Source organism: Bombina bombina, chromosome 8, assembly GCF_027579735.1.
Source record: "Bombina bombina isolate aBomBom1 chromosome 8, aBomBom1.pri, whole genome shotgun sequence".
NCBI lineage: Eukaryota > Metazoa > Chordata > Amphibia > Anura > Bombinatoridae > Bombina > Bombina bombina.
Window position 1 is genome coordinate 231859958 of NC_069506.1, and position 18724 is coordinate 231878681.

Sequence of the window (18724 nt, forward strand, 5' to 3'; positions counted from 1 at the left end):
AAACGTATGTGGTGAGACAGCAACGTCTTAGGTTAGCGCACGTAAGACAGGGACTCTGCAATAATCCCTTAGAATCCACAATACATAACAAATGTCCACAGCACTTCTTAGTTTGTCTCAAGTGTCTTTATTGCACAGACATTCACAATGACAAGCGACGTTTCGGGTGACAACCCTTACTCATGCTTTACATATGTGCTTAATATCATGAACCTTTTTATACATTTCAAAACCTCCACAATTCGCATCAACCACTTTACTAGTGGCTCTGCTGCCCTCTTGTGGTAAAAAAATCATCATTACACCTTTATTATTAAAATAACACACACTGCACTTAAAAACATGCTGTCTATTAACATAGCAGCAATATACATCCTACATATGCCTATATATTCAACTTTATTCTTTTTATCAAAAGATTTTTTCAATATATTTGTTTCTCTTTATATCTCTATCTCTTTATATCTCTTTATATCTCTCTCTATCTCTATCTTTTTATATCTCTTTCTATCTCTATCTCTTTATATCTCTATCTATCTTATCTATCTATCTTACATAACGAATGTCCACAGCGCTTCTTAGTTTGTCTCAAGTGTCTTTATTGCACAGACATTCACAATGACAAGCGACGTTTCGGGTGACAGCCCTTACTCATGCTTTACATATGTGCTTAATATCATGAACCTTTTTATACATTTCAAACCTCCACAATTCGCGCCAACCACTTTACTAGTGGCTCTGCTACCCTCTTGTGGTAAAAAAAAAATCATCATTACACCTTTATTATTAAAATAACACACACTGCACTTAAAGGGCCATGATACCCACATTTTTTCTTTCATGATTTAGAAAGATAATGCATTTTTAAACATCTTTCTAATTTACTTCTATTATCTAATTTGTTTTATTCTCTTGATATTCCTTGCTGAAAAGCATATCTAGATATGCTCAGTAGCTGCTGATTGGTTGCTGCACATAGAAGTCTCATGTGATTGGCTCACCCATGTGCATTGCTTTTTCTTCAAATAAGGATATCTAAAAAATGAAGCAAAATAAATAATAGAAGTACATTGTAATGTTGTTTAAATGTGTATGTTCTATCTGAATCATGAAAGAAAGATTTTGCGTTTAGTGGCCCTTTAAAAACATGCTGTCTATTAACATAGCAGCAATATACATCCTACATATGCCTATATATTCAACTTTATTCTTTTTATCAAAAGATTTTTTCAATATATTTGTTTAAATTTTACAGTTTTGACAAACTTTCAATTTTAATTTTCAAATTTTAATTTTTAAAGGAAAACTGCCCAATCATATTCTCTGTTCATGCCTTTTGGCACTAAACTTTCTAATTCCCTAAGAGCGTAAAAGACAAAAATTCTGCCGGGATGAGGCGGATTACAGTACTGGAAAAGTGTACAGGTGGAAAGACAACGAAGAAACGGGTCGCCATGGCAACGCATACAACAGAGGACACATGGGACGTAGACCCAATAGGAAGCAGGAACAAGCACCAGGTGATCAGGAGCAAGGAGTAACATCCGGATCAGAAAGTTCATCCCCTTTAGACACAAGTGGAGAGGAAACCAGCCGCGGAAGAGAGCGGGGAGAAAACATCAGAAGTGGAGATGTAAGAAGATCGAGTCGGAGAGGGAGACAGTTTTACGGCAGACAGCGCCGTTACTAACATCAGTAAGAGATTTCGCTACTCCTGAAGACAAGGTAATCAATGACTGTATGAGATCTCCAACCTTGTTAAATATATCAGGAATAACACTTACAGAGGAGGAAGATAACCTATTAGAGAAAGGACTGTCATTTTGTCCCTATGCTGACACTAACTTTTTTGAGTTAGAAAAGGACTTACAGAAGTTTTATAGGAACTTAAAATTGAAACTTTGGTTTAATCAAAAAGAAGGCATCGATATACAATCTGATAATGGAAATCACATTAAGGACATGGGCTGGGCATTAAAACAATTTAATTTGAGAAATAAAAGTACATTTAACCCTGCAATAATGAACCATAGTTTGAATACCTTTATGGATTTGGTAAATAACGATATCAATGTATTGAGAAAAAACAATTTAAGGAAACAAAATGTAACATACAATCTTAACAAAGGAGAGTATGAGGCTATTAAAACACTGAAAGACAAATCAGATAAGATCATAATAAAGAAAGCCGATAAGGGCGGAGCCACAGTCATTCTTGGTAGGGATTATTACATTAAAGAGATATATGAACAATTGGGAGACAGTGAGACATATAGGAAAATAGGATTTAACCCTGTATCTAAGATACAAAAAGAAATATCTAACATACTTGAGAAAGCATACAATGAGGGACTTATAGATAAAAAATTAAAAGAATTTTTGTTTAATAAAGACCCTAAAAATCCGATTTTCTATACAGTCCCAAAAGTTCACAAACACATCATGAAACCCCCGGGAAGGCCCATTGTGTCAAGTGTAGACTCAGCATTTACTAATATATCTACATTTTTAGATAACATCTTACAAAATGAAGTAATACAGATACCATCATACATAAAAGACACAAGAGATTTTTTAGATAAAGTGGGTAATCTAGTGTTAGAATCAGACAAATTTATCCTCTTTACTATGGACGTAAAAAGTCTATACACGGCCATAAAACATGAGACAGGGCTTGGTATAATTAGAAAAATTCTTTCTGCGAATATTCAATACTCTAGAAAACAGGTAGATTTTGTTGAAAATCTATTAAGGTTAATCCTCTATTGGAACCACTTTCTCTTTGAGGATAGCTGGTACATTCAAATTAAAGGAACTGCTATGGGGACCAATGTTGCCCCATCATATGCCAACTTATTCATGAGTGAAATGGAAGAAAAGATCATCTATGAGAACGATATGTTTATCGAGTATGGAGCCACATGGTGGCGTTACATAGATGATGTGTTTGGCATATGGTGGGGTAGCATTGAGTCCCTGTTACAATTTACCAAGAGTATCAATTCAGCTGTAAGAGGTCTGGAATTTTCAGTAGAATACAGCGAGGAGTCTGTTACTTTTCTTGACACACGAGTCATTAAAGAAGGAAATAAATTAAGCTTTGATATACATAAAAAAAGTACAGACCGCAATACACTGTTAAGATATGACAGTTTCCACCCAAAGAGTCTAATAGAATCCCTTCCCAAAAGTCAATTGTTAAGAGTTGACAGAATAGTGAGTAAGGAAAGTGTGAAAAAACTTAGGTTGGAGGAGATGAAAAATAAATTTAAGGAAAGGGGGTACCCTGAACCACTCATTAATAACCAAGTCAAAGCAATACAGCAAAATAGGAAAACATCTAAAAAGGGAAAACAAAATAGACTAGTGCTAGTGACACAGTATAATCCATTAAGTAATAAGATCAGTAACATAATAAGGAGACATTGGCACATTCTAAAAGATTGTAATAAAGAAATTAAAGAATTCAAAGAAGCACCCCTTATGGCTTATAAAAGAGTGAAACATTTAGGGGACCATTTGGTAAAAACTGATGTGGGATCCAAAAAGAGGGACAGACAGACCTTCTTAAATAAGAAAAATTTGGGATGCTTCCCATGCTTGGGATGCATGAGTTGCAGTTCCATGATAAAAGGTAACAGTTTTGTACATCCAAGAAAGGGTAAAAAGTATTCTATAAGAGATTATTATACATGCGAATCTACACACATAGTCTACTTAATAAAATGTCCATGCTCGCTTATTTATATAGGTGAATCTATACGCATGGCCCGTGATAGGATGTCACAACATAGGTCCAACATTAGAAACAACAACACAGAAGCACCGGTATCACATCATTTTTTAAAATGTGGACACCAAATCAGTCAACTCAGATGGCAGATTATTGATAGTGTAGGTCCCCAAAGGAATGGTAGCAACAGAGAAAAGCTGTTAAAGCAGAAAGAAATGTTCTGGATTAGGGAATTAGAAAGTTTAGTGCCAAAAGGCATGAACAGAGAATATGATTGGGCAGTTTTCCTTTAAAAATTAAAATTTGAAAATTAAAATTGAAAGTTTGTCAAAACTGTAAAATTTAAACAAATATATTGAAAAAATCTTTTGATAAAAAGAATAAAGTTGAATATATAGGCATATGTAGGATGTATATTGCTGCTATGTTAATAGACAGCATGTTTTTAAAGGGCCACTAAACGCAAAATCTTTCTTTCATGATTCAGATAGAACATACACATTTAAACAACATTACAATGTACTTCTATTATTTATTTTGCTTCATTTTTTAGATATCCTTATTTGAAGAAAAAGCAATGCACATGGGTGAGCCAATCACATGAGACTTCTATGTGCAGCAACCAATCAGCAGCTACTGAGCATATCTAGATATGCTTTTCAGCAAGGAATATCAAGAGAATAAAACAAATTAGATAATAGAAGTAAATTAGAAAGATGTTTAAAAATGCATTATCTTTCTAAATCATGAAAGAAAAAATGTGGGTATCATGGCCCTTTAAGTGCAGTGTGTGTTATTTTAATAATAAAGGTGTAATGATGATTTTTTTTTTACCACAAGAGGGTAGCAGAGCCACTAGTAAAGTGGTTGGCGCGAATTGTGGAGGTTTGAAATGTATAAAAAGGTTCATGATATTAAGCACATATGTAAAGCATGAGTAAGGGCTGTCACCCGAAACGTCGCTTGTCATTGTGAATGTCTGTGCAATAAAGACACTTGAGACAAACTAAGAAGCGCTGTGGACATTCGTTATGTAAGATAGATAGATAAGATAGATAGAGATATAAAGAGATAGAGATAGAAAGAGATATAAAAAGATAGAGATAGAGAGAGATATAAAGAGATATAAAGAGATAGAGATATAAAGAGATAGAGAGAGATATAAAGAACATACATACATACATACATATATATATAATTCCAACAGATAGAAGCACTCCTGGTATATTTCAAAAGGCAATAAGCCTACGTTGCCCTGGGTGCACCTCTTTAAAGTAATACAGTCCATAGAGAAGGAGGTCACTCACAGGGTATTAATACAAAATTCCCAATATTTTATTAACATTTCGGGGTTTCCCCCGGTTTAAAAACAAGTGCAGCAATAAAAACGATAACACTCACCCTTTTGTAGCCTGAACCCTTCATCATTACGACGTTCCCGGCCGCGTCCCGGAAGTTGCCGACGTCACGTGATCTACGCATCACGATCTTCGTCATCATGGCAACTGGACGCCAAGTCGGCAGTGTTGTGCCTAAAAATAATAACATCATAGTGTAAAACATGGGGTATACAGACTCAATGTGCATATGAATAGGGGGGTTACATACTAATGGAAGGACAAAACACTAAGGAGCGCCTAATTTATGTCAAGGCAAAGGTAAATATTTAATAAAACATTGGATAAAACAATAACTGAGTAAATTCAAACATACAGTATAGATTTGTTATAAGTATATATCGTATAATACCAATTAAAACATCATGGATCCATGTAAAAACATACAAAAATGATACAAAATGAATAATAATATTGCACTGGTTGGTAACAAAGTCATATAAGAAAGTTCAATAAATGGGTGATCCTGTGATATTAAATATGAGAAAAAATATGTTAAACACGTGATTAACAGTAAAAATTGTAAAAAATATGTGCCAAAAAAAAAAAATCTATGGTAAAAAACTCTAAAATAAATTGTGTAATAATCCAAACAAAAAAAGTTAGTGATAGAATAAGTGAATAGTGATCCTGATTATGGAAATAATTCTTCAATTAATTCCTCAGTGAAAATAAGTGAGAATCGATCATGTGGTGTTTGGAATCCGGAATTAACCAAGGATCCTCAAAATTATAATTCCTGATAACCTAAAAGTGAAAAAACAATAAGATAGTGCAATAAAGTTTAAATACACAGTAAATAACAAATGAAGCTCACCATTATTATTATCTTATGGTGAGCTTCATTTCAGTTATTTACTGTGTATTTAAACTTTATTGGATCCATGATGTTTTAATTGGTATTATACGATATATACTTATAACACATCTATACTGTATGTTTGAATTTACTCAGTTATTGTTTTATCCAATGTTTTATTAAATATTTACCTTTGCCTTTGCATAAATTAGGTGCTCCTTAGCTTTTTGTCCTTCCAATTATCACTCCCACGGTCAGCTGGGGACCCTGTTTGTTCTTAGGAGCTATAGGTTGTTTTTTATCCTAGTGCTGGTAATCACACACCTTCCCATGGTTACATACTAATGAGCAAATACTATACGATGAAGGACCACGATAACTATATGCTGGTCACCTCATTATGGGGCAGTAGGCAGCATAGCATGTAAAAAAGCAGCAAACTATTAATTCATTACATGTACAGCTAATGTACTAAAATATATTGTAGATAACAGATGTCTAATCTAGTTTAGGACATAGAAAACAGTCCTAAGCAGGGGAGGGTTAAGAGCCAAATAGATAGAACCAAAATGGGCTAAATTATAACAAACTATCTTCAAAGCTAAATAGTTAATAAATTAACCATACAAGGCTAAATAGGTGAGAGAACATATCAAACATGGAGTATCTCATACTGCCTTAACATAATATAGCTCGACCTATAAGCAAAGACAGAAAACAGCATAATTATAATCAACAGTGCCAATCCAGGTGTACCTTAAGGCCTCTAGGGGCCATAGTCCCTAAATTAAAAATCCATCTGGATTCTCTTTGAAGCAGCATCTTGGCTCTGTTCCCACCTCTTGGGGGTGGAGGGATGTGATCAATAATGATGTATTCTTAATCAGACATCCTATGTCCAGCTTCTGTGAAATGATTGGTCAAAGGCTGGTCTAAAGCGCCCTTTCCGAATAGCTGTCCTTATGGCTGAACAATGGTTCGCCATTCCTGTCCTGAAGTCATCCACTGTTTTTCCTACATAAAACATCCCACATACACAGTGTAATAAATACACTATGTATTTGGTGGTGCAGGTGACCCTGTTTGATATTTCTTAGTTAATTAAGGGTGGCTGAACTTGCTCCCTGTGGTCAGTCCTCCACACGTAGTGCACCCAAGGCACCTGAAACAACTGTTTTTTGCTTTCAGCCAGGTAGTGTTCGTATAACAATCTCTGGTATCCGGTTTGATAAGTTGATCCTGAAGAGATCTAGCACTTCGGAAGCCAATTCTTGGTGATAGAGTATACTTAAAAAGTAGCTCCTTGCCTGTACTCAACAAGGGCCATTTGCTTCTTAAAGGCCCTGCAATACACTTTTTTTTCCCAACGTAAAGGTAGTTGTAAAGGTCATCCTGTCCTCTTTAGTTGGTACCTTGATTTTGGTCAATAATTCTTGTTGAGTATCTTTCTCACACAATTCCTTGCTCTTTTTTAGGGCCTCTCTTTGGTACCCTCTTTGTCTAAACTTATTTTCCATCTCGGTCATCTGTCTCATTTTCAGGCTTTCGTCTGTATTGTTTCAGGCAACCCTATTGAACTGTGATATGGGTAAAGCCTTCTGGAGGCTGGGTGGATGACAGCTCGTGGCACATAGGATGGAGTTTTTATCGGTAGGCTTAGTGTAAAGTGCAGTGATTAGAGTATTCTGTTTCTTGCTAATTCTCAAATCCAGGAAATCCACAGACTGCTGATTGTATGTGATCTTAAACTTGATTGTAGGATGAACCTTATTTAATTCCTCAAACCAAGCAAGGAGGTTAGAGTTGTTGAAGAGATAAATAGATGACCTATTCCTTCAATGGACAGGTGCAGAGGAGGACCTTCTGGTTTGGTATTAAGACCCTTTGAGTCACCTCCTTCTCTATGGACTATATATATGTATGTATATTAAAAATCCTCCACTATGCACAAAATATAGAGAAAATAACTCATTGTGTAGTTCATTAACAAATCTAGACAGACCAGAAGGCTTGTTTTTCCCACAGAAAACCTCTGAATTACATTGTTTCCAATGCAGCAAAAGATTCTGGGTAAGATATGCAAATTAGGTTCACAATAACACACCTTTTTACTTCAAGTCTGCTTTTCAGCAGATTCCCTTTACACCAAAGTATTGCTGTTCACACAGCTTATAAGCTTAGCTAGGGTTAGTGCAGTGATTCATAACCATCCCAGGACAGACTGTTCCTGTTTCTGGGAGAAGGTTTGAATCACTGCTGGGTGAAGTTGATTCCGGGCAAAATACAACAACATTTAAAATTAGGGGGAGGTAAAAGGTGAGTTTAAAATCCTCATCTACGCACAAAATATAGAGAAAATAACTAATTGTGTAGTTCTTTAACAAATCTAGACCGGCCAGAAGGCTTGTTTTTCCCACAGAAAACCTCTGAATTACATTGTTTCCAATGCAGCAAAGGATGCTCTGTAAGATTTGCAAATTAGGTTCACAATGACACACCTTTTTACTTCAAGTCTGCTTTTCAGCAGATTCCCTGAAGATCCAATCAGCCAATAGGATTGTAGTTGATTGCATCAGCTAATAGGATTTTTTTCAACCTTAATGCTTATCGGAATCTAAGAGACGCCATCTTGAATGACGTCAGTTAAAGGAACCGTCATTCAGTAAGAAAACATCGGAAGAAGAGGATGCTCCTTGCCGGATGTCTTGAAGATGGACCCGATTCGCGTCGGATGGATGAAGATAGAAGATGCCGTCTGGATAAAGACTTCTGCCTGTCTGGAGGACCATTTCTCCCGGCTTGGATGAAGACTTCTCCCGGCTTCGTTGAGGACTTCTTGCCGCTTCATTGAGGACTTCTCCCGGCTTCATTGACGATGGATGTCGGATCTTCAGAACTGTAAGTGGATCTTCAGGGGGTAGTGTTAGGATTTTTTAAGGGTTTATTGGGTGGGTTTTATTTTTAGAGTAGGGTTTGGGCTTCAAAAAGAGCTAAATGGGGAGCTTAGGTTTTTTTAGTTAGGTTTTTATTTGGGGGGGTTTGTTATGTGGGTGGTGGGTTTTACTGTTGGGGGGGTTGTTTATATATTATTTTACAGGTAAAAGAGCTGATTTCTTTGGGGAAATGCCCTGCAAAAAAGCCCCTTTAAGGGCCAATGGTAGTTTAGTCTAGGCTAGGGTTTTTTTTTATTTTGGGGGGCTTTTTTATTTTGATAGGGCTATTCGATTTGGTGTAATTAGTTTAAATATCTTGTTATTTGTTTTTTATTTTGTGTAATTTAGTGTTTTTTTTTTTGTAATTTAGGAAATTGTATTTAATTTATTTAATTGTATTTAATGTAAGCCATTTATTTAATTGTAGTGTAGTGCTAGTTGTTAGTGTAACTTAGGTTAGGTTTTATTTTACAGGTAAATTTGTATTTATTTTAACTAGGTAGTTATTAAATAGTTAATAACTATTTAATAACTATTCTACCTAGTTAAAATAAATACAAACTTGCCTGTAAAATAAAAATAACTAGGTAGTTATTAAATAGTTAATAACTATTTAATAACTATTGTAGCTAATTAAAATAAATACAAACTTGCCTGTAAAATAAAAATAAATCCTAAGATAGCTACAATGTAACTATTAGTTATATTGTAGCTATCTTAGGTTTATTTTACAGGTAAGTATTTAGTTTTAATTAGGGATTATTTAGGTAATAATAGTAATTTTTATTTAGATTTATTGTAATTATATTTAAGTTAGGAGGTGTTAGGGTTAAGGTTAGACTTAGGTTTAGCGGTTAATACATTTAGTATAGTGGCGGCGACATTGGGGGCAGCAAATTAGGGGTTAATAAATGTAGATAGGTGGTGGCGATGTTAGGGGCGGCAGATTAGGGGTTAATAATATTTAACTAGTGTTTGCGAGGCAGGAGTGCGGCTGTTTAGGGGTTAATATGCTTATTATAGTGGCGGCGATGTCCGGAGTGGCAGATTAGGGGTTAATAAATATAATGTAGGTGTCGGCAATGTCGGCGGCAGATTAGGGGTTAATAAGTGTAAGATTAGGGGTGTTTAGACTCGGGGTTCATGTTAGGGTGTTAGGTGTAAACATAACATTTTTTTTTACCCATAGGAATCAATGGGGCTGCGTTACGGAGCTTTACGCTGCTTTTTTGCAGGTGTGAGACTTTTTCTCAGCCGGCTCTCTCCATTGATTCCTATGGGGAAATCGTGAGCACGTATAACCAGCTCACCGCAGACTTAGCAGCGCTGGTATTGGATTGAGGTGTGGAGTTCAATTTTGCTCTACGCTCACTTCTTGCCTTTTAATGCCGGGTTGATAAAAACCCGTAATACCAGCGCTGCAGGTAAGTGAGTGGTGACAATAAACTGCACATTACCGCAAAACTCGTAATCTAGCCGATAGTTTTGCATAGAGCTAGTTTTAGAAAAACAGAAGGTGTTTATATATTAGTATTCACTGTTGTCACTTATACAATTTTTGAATAGAGTTATAGTCAAATAGAAGGTACAAATGAATTGCTTGACACACCACTACTAATATAAAAAATGAGGTTTTATTTCACTCTATAGGGTTAGCGCTCATATTACAAGTTGAAAGTATAAATTGCTTGAGCAAACGAAATCTGATGCATGCTAACAGCTAGATTACGGGTATCGTCACTGCGTTAACTTCTTCTCCCATAGACTTCAAAGGAGCAGGCTTTAAAAAACTGACCTAACCTTTATTACTTGTGAGCTAATCCAACACCCTAACCAAGACCTACAGTGCTAAAGGTTGTTATGAATATTTTTTTTATTTTTATTTTTTAAAATATTTTTTTTATTGAGGTAATAAGAAATTACAATAAAAACACAAAGAATGTCCAGATATAAATCAAGCATAAGGAATACAACTTCACAATTTTTTTAAAAAAAGTAGGATTGGTCAAAAATCCTAGAATAACAATGTTACAATAATAAGCATCTTGGCTACTAGATACATGTGACTATTAGCTTTAGTTAAACTGAGCGACAAGATCCGTAGTAAGGATGTACTATCTGATGAAGGCTAGAAGAGTGTATCTAAAATGTGAATCGAATGATAGATGATATATAGAGTTGAGAATAAAAAAGAAAAGGGCTTGTATGTATAAAAGAAGGGTAGCCAGGACATATATGAATGAAACCTCTTTTATAACCTCTAAGTTAGTGAACATTACGGATGGTCCCTACATTACTGTGATAATCATAGAATTATTTATCTATTCTAAGCCAAATGGAGTAACATGGGAGTTAGTATTGTAGTTTTATTTGGGGGAGGGTACGTTCAGCGGTCCAGAGCCGCTCTAAAAGGAGGAGAAGGAGGGAGGGGCGGAATCTGTAAAGATATGAATCTGAAATGGCTTTAGGGACTCTAGATGTATTTAAGTATTAAGCATTTGGAGGAGCTTCCTGAAAATGATTACTTAAGGGGGAATAGACCAATTTATACTGCCTGTTGCCTAGTATGAATGTTCAGCCAGGTGTAGAATATATAATGTATACATAAATAGGATAGTATGGCCCATATGTAGAGGAGACGCTAGTTAGGTAAAAGCCCCTATGGAACTATACTTCAGATAGCAATGAGCCATAGTTTTGAAGATCCAAGCAGTGTAAAAAGAATTGCAGTTAAATTGAAAATTCTATAAATATCTTGATACAGGAAGTGAAAAAAATAAATAAAAAAAATATATGGATAGTAATGTTATAGGAGATGTGGTGGATTATAACCCTTCTGATATGTATAGGGGGGGAATAATAAGGTGATCTAAGCATAGTATAATATAAATCAGCCTATGACATAAACGGGAAATATGTAGTTATCATGATGGTAGTTGATAATTATACTAACTTGCGCAGCGTAGGTATAACTATAGCATATAATAATATTTGCATATGAAGGCTTGTTGGACACAAAAACATTATAGATAACCCAGCGAACACATATTTGGGAGAGATATCCTGCTATGACAGTTACATTAGTAGTATGGAAGAATCTTTGTATATGCTATGCTATGCTACTCCTTGTCTTGAGTATGTCAGACTCAGCATGTTATATATAAAAGGTAAAAGCATTTACCTAAGGCATATAATAATCATTGTCTCTGCTTAACAAACATTTGTCTTCCTGCTAATAATACAGATGAACGTTGCTTCTCTGCTTATTGAGGTTGTCCCACATAGCATCCCTTTCTTAGCACAGTTACAGAGATATTAGTTTTAAAACATGAATGCGTGTAGAAGCATATATTGTATAGTTAACCAGGAACACTCTGTATATGTAGCCATAACATAATAAAAGTTATTTATATAGCATTGGACACGTAAGCTGTCAGAGTAAGCAACTGTTAACTACACACAATTGGGGAGAAAAGAGCACTCTATCCAAAGCATCATTAAAAAGGTCTCTTCCCAACTGTGATAGGTAAAATATGCAACAAACTAATTGCAAACTGGCTGCTCATAAATACCATCTTGTATGCTGATAGTTAACTGTTAAAGAATAAATCAACCCAACTGCATATATTAATATGTAAGTAGAAAACATAAGTCCAAACAACATATCTAGTTTAGTAAATATTTTGAAGGAGGAACATGCTTTAATCCTAAAATCTCAATCCGTTATCAAACTATAAAGTTTTCAAGGACGACTGAGACTCCCTAAGGTAAATCAGGGTTCTGATGGTGTGATCCCAAATAGTTGAAGGGCACAAATTGGTGATGAAATTTAGTCTACTAGAGACTACAAGCTAAATCAAGTCTCCTTATAGCAGACCTATATGCCAAACTCGGACCTTTATGTTAAATGTCCAGTTACCTACATACTAGGGCTCTTATCGTAGTCCTCTGTGACCGAATTTGAAGAAGAGCCAAATTTAGCCCACTCCAGATCTAAAAAGCAGCTGTCCAGGAATCACGGGGTAACTCAGCCCAAAAGGTGCTAAGTAATTGGGAAGGACTGTCGCACAATACTTGACAGAGCAATTGTTAGCTGAGAGCACCCCCAGATGAATATCTCCAACTCGGAGGAGAAGTATCTCCCTGATACAAAATGGAATGTGGGTAACCTCCCTGCCGTTATGAGACACTCTGTACTGAATGCGGTCTCCAATGTTGTCGGGTAAAAATGTAGGCCCCTCAGACCCCCTAGGAAGGTCAGCCGCATCATTATCTGTAGTTTCCATCATGGTCAGTATGACCGCTGTAGGATTCGGCAAGTTTGTTTCTGGGGATGTAGACGGACTGTCTTGCTCGTCAGGGCGCTGCATTAGTACTTGTGTGGGAGGCCGTAGTAATGGGGGATGGGTCAATGAAGCGTTTGTGTATACCTTCTCCTCTGTTATAGGAGTTAGCGATGCAGTTGTTTCTCTAAGAACAGTCTTTAGGTCGTCAAATCTCCGGCTCATTAAATTGTCAAAGGCGGCCAGTTGAGCTAGCATCAGTGCATTGAAGTCTTCCATCTTTCTAGTGTAGCCGGAGCTGATAGCAATTAAACTGCGGAGTCAATTAGAGTGCCACATGGGTGGGAAAATGGCTTCTCCCGGCAAAGCGTTACTGATATCTTCCTGGGTATAGAGCAAATTAGGCTTCCAAGTTCAGCATGTTAAGCATTTGTGATGTCCCCTAAAGCATATAGATCCATTTAGTAGTAGGAGAAGATGCACTGAGCGGTCAAAAATAAGTAAATTATCGGACTTGGTCCGGAGCTGCTATGATATGCGACCGCTCAGATGCAGAGCTGGCACCGCCCCCCGTGAATATTTTACATTCCAGTGTTCTTTACATAAAATAAACTTTTTTTCTTTTTTTCTTTCTTTAAATATTTATATATATATATATATATATATATATATAATTATTTTTTAAATATATATCTATACCTATATACTATACAAAAGTTATTTTTTACTTTTCTATTTACCGATGAGTGCAGTCTTTTTTTTAACTTTGTATCGCTTTTGATATGCACCCCGGCAGCTGCTACACTATGTGAATAGGAGTGCAATACCTTTGGGACTTGAGTTGGCTGTTCGTTCCTGTGAGTGCACTTTTGTGTGTGTATATATAAGTATCAATATATATATATATATATATATATATATATATATATATATATATGTGTGTGTATTTTAAATATATTATGCTCCCAAATCCCTGTCGCAGGATAGGAGCTAGTCATTCACTAAATATATTGCTCTGCAATCAAAGTTTAAACACATCATGTAGTACTTTTAAAGGAGCTGTGACATTTTAGTAACTAGAGCTCCCTCTCCCATAACCCCATCTAGGGTAGGAGTTTATGTCTGTGATTCATGACTCAACATCCAGACGGCTAAGGGAGTACTCCAAATAAATTTGCAGCAATACGGCCTAGATTAACAGTGCACTAATAACACAATCTGTGCTTTAAATGCTGTCTTGACAGTTTTCTTCTAAACTCTGCCTGACACATTGAGCGTATCCTACAAGACCTTAAGGTGGAGCAACAAAAGCCTGCCATTAGGATGTAACCTCTTGTGATTGACACAATAAAGAGCACATTAGTTGCCTTAAAGGGACTCTCCCAAGACCCTATCGTAGGATAGGAGCAACTTTTTCCTCCTTTCATTGTTTATGCTGCCATTCATAAAGTGTTCCAATAAAAAATGTACTGCTATCTCAAGTACTATCAACACAACAACTTATTGCTGTCTCCAATACCACCTTTTAAGGCCATTTATCCCTCAGAGGTATATCTTATTTTGGTATTTGATACAAGCAATGGGAATCCACTATAAGGCAAATAACGGTAAGGGTCGGAAACGACTCATGACTTTCTAAGCTATCAACTGATCTAGCCTGGGTCTAATCCTATTACTTCACTACACCCTGTATTTTGTTTGAACCTTAGCTGAAAGACCAGGGGCGAACTTACAAGACTGCCTATAGCCTCCTGCAACAGAGTATCATCTCTAGTCTTGTATACTACAGAGTGCTAAACCTTTAGATATATATTGTAAGGCTACCTGTAAAAAATTATTCTGTTGTAAAAAGATACACTGAAACCTAAGTGCTCAATAGCAAAGGTATTGTTGATTAATGGTAATTAATGGTTTAATTCTCACTTATGTACCTTTTTCCTATTGTGGGCACTTGGCCATAAAACACAATTACACTTTTTTCCCCAAATTTTTTTTCTTTTTTTCTTTTCCTTTCTTCCATACACCCTATTAGTTTCCCTTTCTCACACTGAGTCCATATAGACATCACATCCACTGTCTACACACCTCAATTAGTATTTAACTGCCCCGGGCACCCCAATCCCCAACTAAGACACTATAGTTAGGGTCTTCCTATCCAATGGATAGATTTGTGTCACAAGCAAAGGGTAATTCACCAGCCATGGCCCCAAGAATAAAGAGAAAAAAAACCTATACTTACTGAGTCCTAATAACCCCCTGTCTTCCTTGTCACTCAACCCCAGATAATATACGTTTCTAACAGGGGCCAAATCTCCTTCCCCCCCTCCCCCCCCACACTTCCTCTGCTCTCTCCTTTTCCTCACTTTTTCTTCTCTCCCCCTTTTTCACCTCTTTTAAGCAGCTCTGGTCAGCTGATTCTTCCCATCTTCTTTTTCACCAATACCAGGTCCAAAAGTGACCATTCTTAATACTAATTTCCTCCCTCAGTGCTCATCAGATTAGTCGGGTTCAAAAGTAACCTTTGTTTTCATGGAGGACTTCATCTCAACTCATCCCAACACATATTATATAAAAGAGGTTTAAGAAAACTAACCATACAGCTTTAATGTATCACACCTGACTTATCCAATATATATCTGTTTGTTATATAATCTGATATCTATGTTTTATGGTATCTCATATATGTTGTACTATCTCTATAACCTCAATAAAAAAATTATAAATAAAGAGAAAAAAAACCTAAATCTTCAGCCAGTAATACTGAATGTTTTTCTGAACACACTGAGCGCTCTCCTTTAAATTGGGAATTAACTGAGGTAATTTCACAAATCTCACAAATAATCACCCCACAACTAGAGAATGTTAAACATGAAATTAAATCTGGAATTAATAATTTAACCAGTGAAGTGAGACAATTTGCGTATAGGATCACTGAGGTGGAGACTAGAGCCTAAGAACTGGAGGACAGAACAAATGTAATTAAACAAGCCAGTCTATCCCATGATAAGAAGTTATCTGCGATCTATGAGGCTAGAGGATCTTGATGATCGTTCATGGCGGAATAATCTTTGTATCATTGGATTACAGGAAAACTTGGAATACCAAGACCTTATGTATTTCACAACAGAAAAATTACCACAATTAATTGGTATACAAAACATAAGCTCCCCAATACAAATTGAAAGAATCCAAAGGGTAGGCACTCTACACAATAATGTAAATGGTACTGTCAGACCTAGACCAATAGTCCTGAAATTCCTGAATTACCAAGATAGATGTTAGAATGGTCTACCCTGCAAAACTTCTAGTATATATTGATAGAGGAAGTAAAATGTTAAATAACCCTTCAGAAGCAAAACAATTTTGCACAGACAATGGTATGGAATAACTATCACACACTTAATGCTCAGAACATGTTTCTTTTTTTTTATAAAAAAATATTTGTCACATGATAATGTTGAATAATGCTGTGCTAATTATAACTCATATTCTTGCAGTGTATGTAATATTTTATTTTCTTTATGATAAAATAATGCTCTTTAAGGTATGTTATAACATGACAGAGACAGAGTTTTTTTCTTTTTTTTCCCTCTCTCCCTCTGCCCTCCCCCCACTCATCCCCACCTCCTTCTGCTATTTACTGCGTCTCAGTTCATACTCACTGATTAGACATTATGGAGTCTCTTCACATTGTATTTTGGAATGTGGGGGGAATTATGTCCCCTATTAAAAGGAAGGCTATAATTAAACTATTAGGGAAACATAAGCCAGATATAGTTATGCTACAAGAGACCCATCTACAACTACAAGAAACTGACAAATTAAAAACCAGATGGGAAGGGGAAGTAATTGCTGCCCCGAGTCACCAAAGGAAGAATGAGGTTACTATCCTGATAAATAAACATTTAACATATGAAATTATTGACCACAATGCTGATCAGGAAGGTAGATTTAAAATTGTTAACATGAAAATAAACACAGCAGTGCTCACTCTTTTTAATATATATGGCCCCAACACTATAGATAATAAATTCTGGGACGACTAGGCTCTAAAATTAATAAAATATAATGGACAGAAGCTAATTATCGGGGGTGACATGAATCTCACATTTGTTCCTAATATAGACAGAATGACTAAAAAAAAAGCATTTTAGACGTGACAGGAAGGTCCGGATTCTCAATAATTTCTGTAATAAAGTAGGGGTGAAGGATATCTGGCATATAAAAAAAACCCAGACCTTAAGGCTTACACTTGTTCCTAATCTCTGACCCTTTGCTTGGACTAAAAATAAAACATGACATAGAAGGAATAGTATAGTCAGACCATGCAATTATTTCCTTAGAATTTAAAGTTAGAGATATTCAAGTGAATTACATGTTTAATTTTTTCTCCCCCAAATATTTACTCCACAATAACAAATTTCAGAATTGGCTAAAGTTCAAATGGAAATAATTTGTGCAATTCAATAGTACATATTTAGACAAAATTTAAACATTTTGGGAAGCTGGGAAGGCTGTGTTTTGCGGGGAGAGATCAAAACCTGTCTATGTACTCTTAAAAAGAAACTTAAACAGAAAGAAATTCAAATGTCTGATAGTGAAAAATAGCTACAATGCATATGTATCCAATCCAATGAGAGAACATTGGGACAGATATGTTAATCTTAAAGCCCAAAGAGATTTACTATTAAAACAAAATAAAGTGTCCAAGAAGACATACGTCTAAGATCCCTGTATGCTGGTTTCAGAGGCCGAGCCATCAAATTTCTGCCTAGAATTACGAAACATAGAGCCAATAATCATATTTCAGCAATTAAAATAGGCCAGGGTAGGGTAACATCTAACCCAGAGATACAAAAAATCTTCTTTCATTTTTTCCAAAATGTATTTAAAGCTGATGTCCCAGATGAAACCCAAAAGACCAGATTTTGCAATAAAGTAAAAGTACCTAGGCTATCACAGGAAATAATGGCTCAAATAAATCTCTCAATTACAAGGGAATATATTTTTGATGGGATTATGCACACAAAATTAAATAAGGCCCCCGGCCCAGATTCCCTTCCTGACTAGTTTTATAGAATACTACAAGACCAATTTACTCCCATACTACTTAAACTATATAATTCATACTATGTAAGAGGCTCTACTAGTTCTAGATATTTTGTGGCCTCAAATATTACCCTAATACTGAAAAAAGTTAAAAATTCAGAAGACCCTACGTCATACAGACCCATATCACTCCTGAATTTCGATTACAAACAATTCATTTCTATAGTTGCTAAAAGACTCACCCAATATCTTGGAGAGATAATTCACGTAGATCAATCCGGCTGTATGCCCAGACAGAACCCTGTTAAAAACATACGAAAAGCTATGATAGTACTGGATTACTATTAGAATAGGTTTAAAGCAGATCAACAAAATATCTCTAATGCTATGATATTAACGGTTGATGCAGAAAAAGCTTTCGACTATATAAGTTAGGACCACCTCTTTTACACATTACACAAATTTGGATTTACAGGTAATGTTAAACACTTTATACATTTAATTTATAATAACCCCCTCTTGGCTATTAT